The following is a 14,783-nucleotide window of genomic DNA, read 5'->3' as shown; positions in this document are numbered from 1 at the left end:
AGCAGCTCACTCAGCGCCGCGGCGACGAAATATAGTGCCCTCGGGCGCAGCTGGTGAGCTCGCTGAGAAATTGTGGTTGTGAACTTTTGAAAGAAACAATTTTTTGCGGTGATAGAAAATGATAACCTCACTCCTTCTTAAACAGATTTACAAATTCTGGATGTGCTGGAGTTTAGTGCGGTAATGTATCTTAAGATTGCTAGAGCAGATACGGTAAAATCCAACCGATTTACATGTGATCGAGTCTAGTTTTAAAAATAAGGTGTTAAAATCTGCAAAATGTAAAGCAGCAAGAAGAAAAAAAACACTCAGGACAACGAATCCCTCCCGGCTGATTGGAAATGACAACGAATTTGTAAGTTTTCATTAAAAGTAGTGCGTTTAAGATAACAAAAGACCCCGCTGATGGTAAGGGAGTTGGTGCAAAGCCTTTGGCTTTCCAGGGCTACTAGCTCTGCGCAGCAGCACTACCAACCCAACCCTGTAGTCAACACAGTTAACCTTTAAATACACGCATACCGACATTCCTTTGTCGAAGGGGCGAGGTGGCGGCGTCAGCCGTATGTCTTTATTCGTTATCTTGGCTGTTGAAGCATTCCATATACGCATTCCGCTTTGCTTCTCCTAAATCAAAATCATCTTGAGTGCGATCCCAGTGTTTACCGAATGCACGCTTCGCCTGCTTCCGAGCAATGTCGTCACGTGTCCACTCGAACTCGACGTCGTCACCGATATCAATGAGCAAATTATGTAGCACAGCCGCCGCACATATCATGCGAGCGTTAGTCGGATGGGCATGCCGGTCTGTCACTCCATGCAGCGCTTTGAAACACCCTCTGAAATTGCCGATTATGCACTCGACCAGGATGCGTGTTGACAAGTGATGGAAACTGTAGCCAACACTCAACACCACAGATGAAAGCTAATTAGTACGATACAGCCGTTACTGCGTAAGATTTCGTACCATAATGTCATACCATCTTTGCTTCCTTGACACTCGCCGGCCACACCGCTCATCAAAGGCACCATTAGAAATGGCCACATATTGCATCCCGAGTCTGCCAGCCGGATACGGATTGGTTGAAACTGTTCTCTTTTGGGGGAAAACCATGTTTGGCCCCGGGGATTTCACTGTTGTTGTCTGTGTTTAATCGCTTTAAAAAGATAAACACATAAACAAACCCAATACATGTTGTCAGTCATCCGAAAAATTAGCCAGGCGCCATCACAAACTCGCAAACCACAACCGACGTGTGGGCCACACGTAACTAAATTATTGCAGCCAAATTAAGCCCTTTTTCACTATCAAGCATCATAAAAATGATTTTTAAGTAAGAAACACGGCAAAGTTAAAGAAAACAATATCGGAAAGTACCTGTGGAAATAATCTATTGAAAGTGATTTCTGGCATCTCAAAGAATAAATTATTTATTGTAAAATTTTAGTTTGAAATTCCAATACCACGATTATTTCGGAACACCTCCGTGTGGCTTGTTTGACAATCTAGCTTGACAAGCTATCTTCTTCGAGTATATCAGTGAAGAGCTTTTCTTCAATTGCAGTATCGAAAACAGAGGAGGTTTGTGCACGGCTCGGAGCTTATAGTGCAATGCGCCTACTTTAAGTCCACTACTGCGGCTTACACGCTAGCGCACGTGTATGAAGAAATGTAAGCTGTGTTTCACCCAGATTAATTATGGTTCCGTCCGAAAGTATAGATTGATATAAATAGGAAAGTAAAGCCAATTTTTTGTAAAAATGGTAGCTGCTCATTTGTTCGTTTGGGTTTTCCTACAAATCTAATATTCTAAATGAATGGTATTTATTAGCGAACGGCTGATAAAATGCTATCATTGGAATTTTACCATCCAGAGGATCGCTCAAAACTGTCTGTTCCGAATGCTAATTCTAGAGGTAATTGAGGCGAAATCCTCTATCCCGGATAGAGGATATTTTAGCGGGCTATCAGATAACCCCCTGCTATATCAAATAAATTAATAGAAATATATAGACGGACAAGACTGACTGAACAGGTCGGAGGACGCCCGGCGTCAGAAATATGCACGCCCCGCCGGCGTGGCCGCGTGGGATACCGTCAAGGACGCCGAACATGAAGTGAATGCACTCCGCGCGATCTACAACGTCGCCAGTGGTGACTGGGGCGCATGCCGTTGCCGGAGCTCCGAGCACAATGATCTTGGTAACGGCACCACCAAACGAGTACACCAGAAACCTGACATCGGACGTCTCAAGCGTGGCCACGTAGATCATGGCGGCACTCGCACAGAACGACTGCGATTCAAGAAATCATGTTGGTGCTGTGCAACCACTCCAGGCTGCTATGTATTATTATCTACATTAGTAGCCACGTAGTACATAAGCACATCGTGCTGTGCTCGGCTCGGTGGGGTGTGCTCTCTTAAAAAGCTAAATCTACACTACATGTATAACCATCTCGAGCAACGAGACGGGAGTAGGTGCATATCAGAACACGAGCATAATACTGATGATGGCAATCAAGAGTCGGAATCAATTGAAACACGTCGGTTATTCCGCCTTCAAGGCAGAGACAGCGTGTCCGTGGACCCTTACCTAAATGAAGGTCATTGCTTATGCCGATAACTAGCAGTACTCAATACAACAAAAGTCACCGATACATGTTAGAGCAGTGGTGAATGATTACATTTCTCATCTTTTTTTAATAAACTTTATTTTCTTTAATTGCTTTTCATATCACTTTTAAGAGTGTTTAATTAATAGTGTCTTTACGCTGCAAATGAACTAGAATATGGGTGTTCCGCGTGCGGTTCCAGCGGGTTTTCCAGAACAGCGGAGCGTATCAATCTAGAGGAAAAGGAAATCCGCTGTTCACTTTTAAGGTTTTGCGGAATAGGCCCTTAATTGGTTAAAGATATTGACTTGCAGCCAATGCATGCCTTGAATGCATGCAAACCAGCAGTCTGCCAAATGTATCCATTGGTGAATCGCTCACAAAACTTGGAAAACCTCTTTCGTAACAAAGGGGATACGTGTAGCCACTTCGGTGTAGCCCCCACTATGGGGGTTCGTTCAGCCTAAAGGAGGTTGGTTTGAATCCCCGTCAGTTAAGCTAAGCCTTCTTTGGGCTTAACACATCATTCAAAGTACTGACGAGGCCGTCAAAACGTTTGAGAAACCCAGGCTCATTGCGAAATGAGCTCGCCGAGTAAGAGCCCGCACAAGAGTCTGCTCCGGCAGACTCGGTTACGTCTGTGTCTGCACCTGCAGGCACCTCAACTTCAGTCTCCGCGTAAGCGAACACGCCCGCGATAGAAGGTACTTTTCTGTCACGCAATATCATGCTATGTTTTAGCAAAAGGGCGCACAAGCTAAGACGGATAAACTGTCAGTCGTGCTGGAGGGCTCGTCAGTTATGTCTATTAATGAATATATACCCATAGACTATGGGTTTGAGATTGCAGAAGTCTCCACGGAAGCCGGGGATACTTCGTCTTCAGCTGGCGTCCTTAAGTCGACCAAACCAACCCACTATCCGCTGTTGGGTCGAGGCATAGCCGTGATGATGATCACGACGCTCCTGAAAAGAAGAGGCGCAGACACCAGTGCCGGTGCCTTTTCCTTCTCCGCGTACAGAACCAGCACTACGCGCTACCTGGATGCCAACTGCATCCGAAATCGCTAAAAGGCTCGCCGCGACATCGCCGTTGAACCCGATATGATTGTAAGTGTACAGCGCCATCAATGATGCCGCTGAGGCTGTCGACATGCACTTTGATACTTTATGGATCAAATGCGCGACTATTATATCGGACTCTTCCATGTGCTCCGATGGAATGCTTAGGAGCAAGCTTCGCGCAAAAGCAAAGTTCCTGAGTGGGTGGCACTTTGTCAGTCTCGGAACGCATTTGTTGTGAACTTTAACAACAATGCGAAAGGCTTTCACGAGGGTATTGTCACAACTCGCCAGCGCTTCGAGACCTTCTCGAAACGTTATCTAATTGACCGCCTCCATAGTGACGCTGTGGAAGCGGAAATTCCTTGCGCATATAGCTGCGTGTTCGCACTGCCGCCTCGGGGCAGTGTGCATTTCTGAATGTGATGTTCTCACGTACACTTCTGTACTTGTACTTGCTCCTCTGCGAGACCTCCGTGCTCAATTTGAGCACCGTGACCCACCCCGTGCTGGTGTCTCTCGCAAGTTATAGTGTCAGCATTATGCCTGCACGCGCCTCGTACACCCTAACCGTTTTCGGAACGCTCTTCACCAGGACCTTCCGTGGCTCATATGTATCTAGATGTGGAGGAAATTTTCTCCAACGAATAGAAAGACGTGCCTGATCTCAGTTCGTCTTCGGGGCTTCATAGCCCACGACGCGCTCGACAATCTAACGTGTCGAACCGTGTGCGTCACGCAGCGGTGGTTGCGGGGGCGGAAAGATACCCTCCGTATGGCCAACCCAGGTTGACCATGGCTCTCGCGCTCTGCATGATCGTGTCGTCGCGCTGGAACAATCACAGTGCGCAGAGCGCGCCGTCCTGTAACAGGAAATGCGCCTACAGAAGGCGCAGGTCGCTGCGGCTGCTCAGACCGCTTTGAACACCCAAGTCGAACTTGGATAGAAGCTGAATCACTTGCGCAACCGTGTCGTCGCGATAAAAATTTGGATAACGCCGCTTCGTCGTCCTCGCGCAATCGAGACTAGATGGATCGTGTTGTTTGTAAGGCTTCCGCTGCGCGACGTAAAACGTCTGGTGGGGTCGCATGCTAAACGGTATGCCCGACGTATTCGCGTAGCCAAGCCATTCCAGCAATGTGAGCCAGCCGACGAATCGCGGAGCAAGCTTGCTTGCCTCGAAGTCAGAGAATGCATGTCGTTGAAGGTTCTGTGTAACTTACAGAGCCAATAAACCATTTGTAAATTCATCGTTTTGCCTCTTCTGACATTGTCTGCGTTTAGCTTTTGTTTGTCTATAGAAGTTGATATTGTGTCCAGGACAAACCGTATTACGGCTTGTCAGCGCTGGACAACCTGTGTGTGCTGAATGGCTTGATCAGCACGGTTTTTTTCTCCACGGCAGGCCTGGCCTGCGCGCTGTCTGTACCCGGCACAGACATCTTCTTGTTCGCGATGCCTGTGCCCTGCACATACACGGTCTTTTTTGCCTTCATCTCGTTTCCGAGACAAGCCGGTTATCGTCGTGTCGTCACCACTGATACTACGTTGATATCAGTGTTATTCTGCGGCTTTTCAATGGAACCGTAGATCCTCCCCCACATTAGGAGGGGCTCATTGTTCCGAACAAGCTCGGAAGGCGTGGATGCCGCACGGCATTCACGTAAAACGGTGTATGTCCCGTCGAGGCATGCTTTGAGATGTTGATGACAAGTTCTGTCATCGCTCCAATGCGGGAACGAGTGTGCGTAGCTCTTCAGTACGCCACACGAGCACACGATGTACGCGCTCGGTCTGACCGTCCGTCTGTCTGCGGATGGTCCCCAGTTGACATCGACAGCTGTGTTCCAAAACGTTTAAGCTCTTCTTGCCAGAACTGCGCTGTAAAACGTGGACCACGGTCCGGCACAACGTCGACCGGCATTTCATGGTGTCGTGAGAGAATGTAAGCAAAGATTCGTGTAGTCTTGCCGGTCGTGACTTCAGTAGTTACTGCAGCAAGATGAACCATCTTGCTGAATTGGTTAGCAAAGACCACAGCGACAGTCCTCAGCTTGTTGTCTGGCGGAAGACTTAAAACGAAGTCCATTGAAAGGGACTGACACCACTCGTAAGGTGTCGGTAGTAAGTGCAGTGAAGCCTGCGAATATGCGACAGGCTTCACGCGTTGGCAAGCACGTACGTACTTGCGCACCCACTTGTACTGATTGCGAGAGTAGAAGTATCTCGTGAGAAGAGTGTATGTCCTCTCACGACCCGGATGCCCTGCCTTAGGGGCATCGGGATACTCGTACACGATCCGGATACGCACATTAAAGCCATTTGGCACGACCGCATCGCTGTCCACTGCGCTGTAAAGCAACAGGCTTTTGTGCACACGATATCGGTGTACACGAGCTCGCAGATATGGCGACAACCTTTTTTTTCAGACGTGACACGTCGAAAGGTGCTAAGCCATAGCCGTGCCGCTGTTTCACGTCTGCGTCACTCGCATACGCGTTCTTAGCGTCGTCAATCATGCTGACGACGGAACAGTTACTCGTTCGACCCCAATTTGATTGGCGTCGGCTGTCTTAACAGCGTTATTAGGTCGACGCGACAACAGCCACAAAATTCAACCCTCCAGGCTTATACTCAGCCTGGAGCTCGTACTCCGCAAAGAGCGATAGCCATCTCGCCATTCGTTGCGAGATGCGCGGAGCCTTCACTGCCGTTCGCAGTGAAGTGTGGTCGAATTTGACCACGAACGGTCTGCTCCCAAGTAAATACACTGGGGACTTCGCAAGTGCATATTTCATGGCAATCAGCTCCTTGTCATATACAGGGTAGTTACGCTCAGCTGGCTTCAGCTGACGCGACTGGTAGTAGACCACACAATCCAGGCCCTCGTGATCGTGCTGCATCAACGCGCATCCGATCGCAAAATCGGATGCGCCACACACGATGTGGAATGGGCGATCTTGTCAGCCATTGCCAAGATCGGCGCCTCGGTCAATATCGGCTTCAGTCTATCGAAGGCCTGCTTACACTCAGCAGTCCGAGCCCACTCAGCCTCCTTTTTAGGCGCTCTGACAGCAGATGAATCTTGCCCTCGCGGTTTACAACGTACTTGCACAAGTACGTTGCAGGTCGAAGGAGTTGCCTCAATTCCTTCACGCTGGATGGCGTTGGCCACTCATTGATCAATCTGACCTTTTGTGGGTCAGGGCGTACGCTGTTCTGACTGACGAGACACCCAAGGATGGGTATCTCGCTCGCCCCGAAGATACATTTTTTCAGGCTAGCATAGAGCATATGCTCACGCATAAGCCGAAGACGTTGACGGAGGTGTTCTTTGTGCACCTCAACGTCAGTCTTCCCGTACACAGCCCAACTACGAACGAACACGTTGTCGAGGTAGCTGGTGCGAAGTCTCACACTGAGCGGAATAGATGCGTAACACATCTATTGAAGGTTGCAGGAGCGTTCTTCAGTCCCTGTAGCATTACGAGCCACTCTCAAAGCATACCGCTTGGTGTGCTCAGCGCTGTGAAAGGAATGTCCCTCTCACGTATCAGGATCCGATAGAACCCGTCGCGCAGATCAAGATCACTATAGATGGTGATCCTGGCCATCGATGAATGATAACGTCTTTTCGGGGTATCGGCGTGTGCGGCGGTGTCGTCGCATCGCTCAGGCTGTCGTAAGCATGAACGATACGCCATTCGCCTTGTGGAATTTTGACACGAAACGTTGGTGCGCTGTGTGGGGACTTTGATTCCCGCACTTGAACCGCTCTACGAACGACGACATTCAAAGAAGTCATCGGTCGCATTTACTTGATCTCGCGGCAGTGGCCACTGCCACGTCACACAGTACTCTTTATCCGGCACAAGGTCGATCTCGTGCTGTATGCCCTATCCTGCCAAATTTCCGCAGGAATCTCTTCCGGGAGCACATCCTTGTGCCCCAGCAGAGCATCCTAGAAGGGAATCAACTTCAATGCGTCCCTGCTCTGATCATCGAAGCGCTGCTTCTTGGCCTTCGCGATGGGAGTGGCCTTACTTTCAGCGGTACTAGCAGCGTGGATGTGTCTAAGCGCCTCCGCCGCTTCGCCCTCCGTCCTTTCGATATCCGAAAATACGTATATCTGTTAAATGCATCCATCGTGCAGGTCCTTCGAAAAAATGATCTAGCACATGACTTGAAGCGACGTCAACTCCGACACACTCGTCGGAGGATTCTCCAGTCGCATTTTTGATCTGTACTGGAGACCCGTTCGGGTTCGCGTCTAGACATTCAATGTCTCACCGCACGACGTCGTCTCCGATGTCTGCCGGTAGACATCGTATGTATCGCCAAAACCCCGGACCGAGGCTTGCCCAGCTTTCGTTGCCTTTTGTTCTTGCGAAGCCCGGCCTCACATATTTCTCGTCAAGGCCCGGCCTTGGACAGATTTACCTTGTAGCCGTCGACGAATTCTTTCGGCGGACGCGAATGGTCAAGCACGGCTTGATTCTATTCCGCTTCGTCGTGCAGCCCGGCGGCACGCGAGCATAAAAGCTTTTTCAGTGTTGGACATTTGCATCCGCCAACACTGGTTACCGCGGCGTCAGCTCTGGGTGCTGACGCGCTGTCATAACCTGTACGCCTTCTGGCGGAGCCTCCTGTTGATGTTAATATCGCGTTTGTGTCGACCCCCGGAGTCGACGCGTCCTTGACGAAGAGATCCTGCTCTTTAGAGAGCCTACTCTCTTCGACGTCACTTTCAGGATGACAAGATTTGGTTTATCATCTTACTTTTTGCAGCGAGAATCGCTATCGCTTGGGACTGCAGGCCTCAGTGTCGCGTGTCCGTTCGAGACGCACGCGACTGCAATACCACTAGGGCGTCCCGCGCCTACTAATTCTGCACGTATATTTTATTACACGCAGCGATACCCGGCATCGCCACGTTGGCCCCTGGTCGAGTGCACAGACGCTGTGCACTCATACGCAAAGTGTCAGGTGTACCCACATCGGTAACACCGCATTTGTTCCCCAATACGCTGCTGGCGTCCAACAGCGGAAGCATTAAGAGGTCCATAGGCTGTGGGCCCTCCGCTCTCGTCATCAGACGTGCCATCCTCGGCACGTTCGCATGCAGCTTAGCCTTCTTTAGGCTAAACTCCTCATGCATCACAAGAGCGATCGCAGCCTCGATAGAACTTGGCTACTCTCGGAAGAGATAGGTCTTAATCGACCCATATGTCAAGCCCTTCATGAATGTGACAACTTTTGTCGCCTCGTGGATTGGGTTTGCCACGATGCTCAAGACAAAGTACCGCGCACATTGGGTGTAAGCACGAGCGTCATGCTTACCTTACTGCAGGTCAAGAAGCTCTGCTCGCGACCGAAACCCATTTTCAGGGGCTCAGACAAGCGTTTGAGCCCCTCTTTGAATATCGCATACGTGCTCAAGCACGTATGATCTGTGAGCTGGCGGTCATACGCCCACCTTCTCGCGCGCCCACCAAAACATGACATGGCGATCGCAACCTTCGACGGTTCGTCAGGGTGACAAGCCGCTATGACAGTCCAGAGCTCAACAAGCCATCAGGGAAGAGGCTCGCCCCCTTTCTAAACATCATTCCTCCCGTGCCGTTTCAGCGACAGCACGCGCGGGTGTCGTCCCGGACGACACTTTCGTAACAGCAGAATTACGCTGCTAGCCCACGATGAATCCCAGAGCAGCACCAGGTTGCTCTGTCGGCGACATCGTACGTAGCATTGTCTCTACGGCTGCATCTCCAATGACTGCTGACAGTGTTTGGATAACTTCCCACTCTGGGCCCCCCAGATGGGAACCGTCTGCATGCACAATGTGCGTGGCAGAAGCACTTGGGCTACGCATGTACGGACTACTGTCCATGGGTTAGTTGTTCGCCCCGTTTTCGCATTCCATACGAGCTCGTTAGTTAGTCGGTCGTTGGACGGACTACAAAGTGCTACCAGGTATAATGGGCCTACTTTAAGCCCACTACTTTGGCTTACTCGCTAGCCCACATGAATGAGGAAGCGTGAGTTGCGTTTCACTTAGATTAACTAAACTTTTCTCCGTAAGTATAGATTTACTTAAGTAGGAAAGCAAAGCCGACTTCCGGTAAAAATGAGAACTGTTTATTTGTTTTTTGGATTTTTCTCCTAATCTAATACTCTAAACGACAGGTTTTTAATAACGAAGGGCTGACATAATCCTATTCTTCTCATACAAACCTTTTATAACCAGGTACATGTGTCCGTCGATCCCATCAATTGACCCCAAGCATTGCTGAATCCCCAGTAGCGCATTCAAGTAGGCCGTATTTACGTCTCCATCGTACAGAATCAGATGCAGCACAAAAGCAAGCGCTGCTAGCATCCGGAAGAAGGCCACGAGTGGTACCGGTGCAAACGTTTCAGCAGAATTTACCTCAAGTCTCTGATGGTTGCCGAGCGCTATGATTCTTGCCTTGAATCGGATCACATATACTTGGTGTCTGACTTTAATGCATATATCCATCTCGCACGAATTGGTTTCGCATCAACTTAAGTTTCGCGCTTCGAATCTCTTCATTGCCACCTTTTACGGCATATCCTCCAGCTCACCGAGACACCAGAAGTCAGTGTACACCGATCTCATTGCCTCTCTGCAATTCTTAGGGATCGTCACGCTACTTGCTCGAATCGGCTTGGCGTTTTTAACTAACACTCGAGACGTTTTGCACTACAATGACCATATCGCTCTTTGGGTAGCTCGGCCGATCACGTTCGTGAACTTTGCGAAGACCCATGTACTTGCGCTTGGTTTACTGCTTGTACTTCGCTCTACTCTGACCTCTTCCGAAGGTGTTTCTTCGCGGTGTGTTACTTTTCCTGTCTTTAGGAGTAGTCAGGCCAATTACTTCTCCCCGGTACGACATACCATCTGCTTCTCCTTGTTCATAACTACTGTGTAGAGCAACTCACTTGCTACGGTAGGTTCGGCATTGTCCACACGCATTCGAGACTTTTCTCATTTTTGCTTTACGGTCCGTTGCATTTTTACATATCACTCCCGATTCATGAATCTCATACTCGTCCAGCTCGAAGCCTCAAAACTCAGTGACCGATTCATTTCAATCACATGCGAAGCCACCAACTATAGCAGTCTGCATGCATCACTTTTATGTCTGCCTGCACTGGCGTTGCTGTCCTCACCAGTTACCCCGTTTAGCTCCTTTAGGGCTGTCCCAATGATAGCCCAAGCAGCCACACTTCTTGCATCAGCTGCGCTTGTAACTGTACTTCGAGCTTAAACTGCACGTGGTACTTCTTCAGTATTATTTACAGTTATGTCATCGACAGCTCATTAAACGAAAATTGGATCCCAACGTCGATCTGAGTTCTCATCAATTTCGGACAAGTCTTTATTCTCATTTTGTTCTGCAAAACTAACATCCTCGCCCCACAGACTCGTCACTAATCTATTTAGTGTCACGGTTACTGTATGCACTTGACATGGGTCGCTGGAAGATGCTTGATAATACATTTATCATGACAAACAAGTGAGGCGAGACACAGCTCCAATATACCTGCCAAATTTGATTCGCCAAATAGAGCAGGAAACATGGTCTGCACGCAGAATATCACGTTGCATCGTCTAGATTGGCTCAAGTGGGGTGGTAGTAGAGCAAACGTTGAATCATTTACCGGTAAACCCGCAGCTACCCGTCCTAAAAATTGATCACCCGCGGCCTCATAACGGACATACCGATCCTGGACCCCACCAAAACTCCAACCGCAGCGAAGCTGCAGCGGGGCTGCCGTAGCTTTAGCGTCAGAGGAAGACGTTTGACTCAAAGAGTCACTAATACTAAGTTCCTTATCCAAAGGACACTTACAGCCCAAGACCAGGGCTCAAAGTTAATACCTTAACTTTTATGCTTCAAAACCAGAAGTGTTTTATTTACTATTATTGCGACCAAGCCGCCTAGGGGTAAATGTATCTGTTTAACTATCTAGCATAGTTAAACCTAATCAAATGCATAACGTGTGGCTTTCGGCCAACGTACTGAGAGACCTTGTTAACTCTCCAACTTATGTACTGAGAGTTTGTTAACTCTCCGGGTACTTCGTACCCCTGTGTGTTCCACACCATGTAACCCCGTTACAGAAGCCAAACACTAACAATTGACGGTCCACCCGTACTACCACCACATGCAAATGTTGCGACACCTTTTCTAATATAATGTGTTCCGTAGCTCTTAGCCGAAATGTCTTGCTTCAAGAGGCTGGTCAGCTGCTTACCAAAGCGTAGTTTTTGGTTAGAGCCTGGAAATAGTACACCAGGCTGTAGGCGCGGATGGCACGCCAAATATATGTGCGACTCGCGTTCTGTGAAAAAGGAAATGAAAGGTAAAAACAGCGACAAGAGGTGACTATACGTGAAGCGAGGTGACGTACCGATCCGTTTTATGTAAAAATTATAATAATTACAATAATTTCTTTATACAACAAATTTAGATTTTATGCAGCTAATTATACTGGATGTTTGACAGTTATTGCATACTGACGGTGAGCTTGTGTGAAGACTGAACTTATGTGCTCTGCAATCTCGACTTAAAATGTCGGTCAATTAATAAAGCAGCACAAGTACGTTCAGGATACAGTTGGTAATCAGGAATAACGTTTGCCAAAGTTGAAACGCCGATTTACCGGCTCTTCGGGGATGCTAGCAAATTGTTCGCTCACTTAGTGTTTGTAAGCTACCAGATACAGCTACAATCAAACATCATGATGCTAAAACGTGGTCTTCATAGTGAAAACAAGATGAATCTGGCTGTCAGTTATCCGGTATGCTAAGAGACTTGAATCGTGTGAGTAGAGGTACTGTAGCTGCCTCTTCAGCACCGCCGAAAAGGCAGTGCTTTTAAATGTGAGCATCGTGAATGTGCGTTTCGTAAACTAGTCGTACAATTCGGTTTTTGGATCTCTGGTAGCATAAGTTAATTATTAAAGGACGAGAAAACCAGCCTTGTGCCTTCAGTTGTCGTGCTACTGCGTCTAATGCTGTCGATACAGATATTATACATAGTAGAGCGACTTTGGGTATAACATCTAAATTGAGCTTTAATGTATACACCTCCTATGTCACGTATTTCCAATCACTGCCTCCTCTACTGTCATTGGAACTGGTATCAAACAGAGCTAGGGTGTAAATGGAGGGGTGATGCAGCCTCTCTCAGCCCATCCGAAACGTATGTTGTGAATCCGTGCTAGTGCTTTAAAGTGTAAGCGCTTCAAAGGTTGGCTTGAGCATGACCTAGCTAGCTGTACTTAGAGCCGTGTTGGTGCTCCCTTGATCATGCAGGGCGCTACTCTGGTGATAATGTTGCCACCGCTGCTGGTGGTTTTCAGTATTTGCGCGACATGACATCCATCCCTACTATAATTTTATACACTGCGTAGTGGGTAATCACCTTTAAGTTGTTTGGTGTCGCAACATAAAAACGTTTTACGATTTCTTCCTTGACCATAGTCACTTAGTAATCAGTACGCCCTTATGAACTCTGCTGATGATCTTTAAGATGTTGATTGGAAATACGTGAACATAGGAGGCATATACATTGCATTTCAATATACATGTTCCTGGTAGTGCTACGAGTATAGTGTGTAGTAGTACGAGCCCTAAAGGAATTGATTCGAGATGATGTGCACACCAGTAGTAGGTATCGATTCGATACAAATTTCAAATGAAAAGGTCTTATTTTACTACCAATTTTTATAAGCTTCACAGGTTTCACTCCACAGTAAAGGTTTAACAGGGGTATAAACTAATAGAAAATTGGTGTACAAAACAAAACATAGCTCGACGTAAATGCTCAGAGATGTTTTCACGCCTAAAACGAACCGAACCTGAACCTGGGTTCTGATGAATAATCAGAACCACCAAGAATCAGGAACTGGGTTCTGATAATTTTGGGTATCCCTCTTGAAACAGTAGAACTTCAACCGCCGGCTCAGAACCAGTTCATGCAACTGTCAAACGATCGATATCTCACGACACCATTGGTCAGTTGTGTGCGGTAGTTATAAGCCGAATCCGTGCGGCTTTAGATGGAAGGGATACCCTTTGACTTCAAAGGGTCTCCAAAGCTGAATACAACCACAAGATAGGATATAAGATGCTAACGCGTGCAGCCGCCCGTCGCGACAAAGCATCCCATGCAGAGCAAGATGCTGAAAGAAGACAAGAGATAATGGTGATCGACGAATTTGAGTCACCGCATATATCCGGCCAGCCTGTGCAACGGCGTTGTCAGCTCAGAATTGAAGAAGAGATCGATGGAAACCAGCACAGACGCCAATAAGTTGTACAAGAAGAAATTGTAAGCTTAGAAGGGGGCGCAAATCAAGAAAAAATCTATGAACACGCGCTAATAGAGACCCAAAATCGTGCAATCGAGCACGAAAGACACATAGAAGGGCGCATGAACCAGTTGGTCGCTCACAACGACCACCAGCTAGCTCAAGCTACCGAAGCCTCAGAGAGAAGAATTGAGCAGCCATTACAAGCGCAGCTTAATCAGTCTCACGAAGAGATTTGCTGAAGAGCGAAAGCTGAAACGCTGCATCTGCAGAACTCACTTCAAGTTGCGTTGGAGAAGGCTGAGACGGCATCTCACGAGCGTCATAAACAACTGACAACAGTACAAGAATCGCAGATATCAGAGTTGTCGGAGCAATGGAAAGCTCAAATTGCGACAACGTTTCTTGAGCAGGCGTCGCCAAGTACATCATTAATGGCCGATTTGGAAAACAGGCTCACACAGGCCAATCATTTGATAAAAACCGATATAAGAGCATATGCTACCCATGTAGACACTCGTATGGAAGACACTGAGAACAATGCGCGCATATACCGTAAAAATCGGCCCCAGTGCGACATCGATTTTTGGTCAAAGTCAAGTCGAATACAAAACCTCATCAAGGTTTTTTCAATGAACCCTTTAAATGACATCCGTCCTAAACAAGCGGCAGATCGTCTTTTAGAGATCTGTCTCTGGAGGATGTGCCACCCATAAAAATGGGAACATTGCACTGGACCCGCTTGTCGCACTGGGGCCGGTT

The sequence above is a fragment of the Phytophthora infestans genome, genomic scaffold (assembly GCF_000142945.1).
Source record: "Phytophthora infestans T30-4 supercont1.12 genomic scaffold, whole genome shotgun sequence".
NCBI lineage: Eukaryota > Oomycota > Peronosporomycetes > Peronosporales > Peronosporaceae > Phytophthora > Phytophthora infestans.
Note: the sequence above shows the minus strand (reverse complement) of the source record.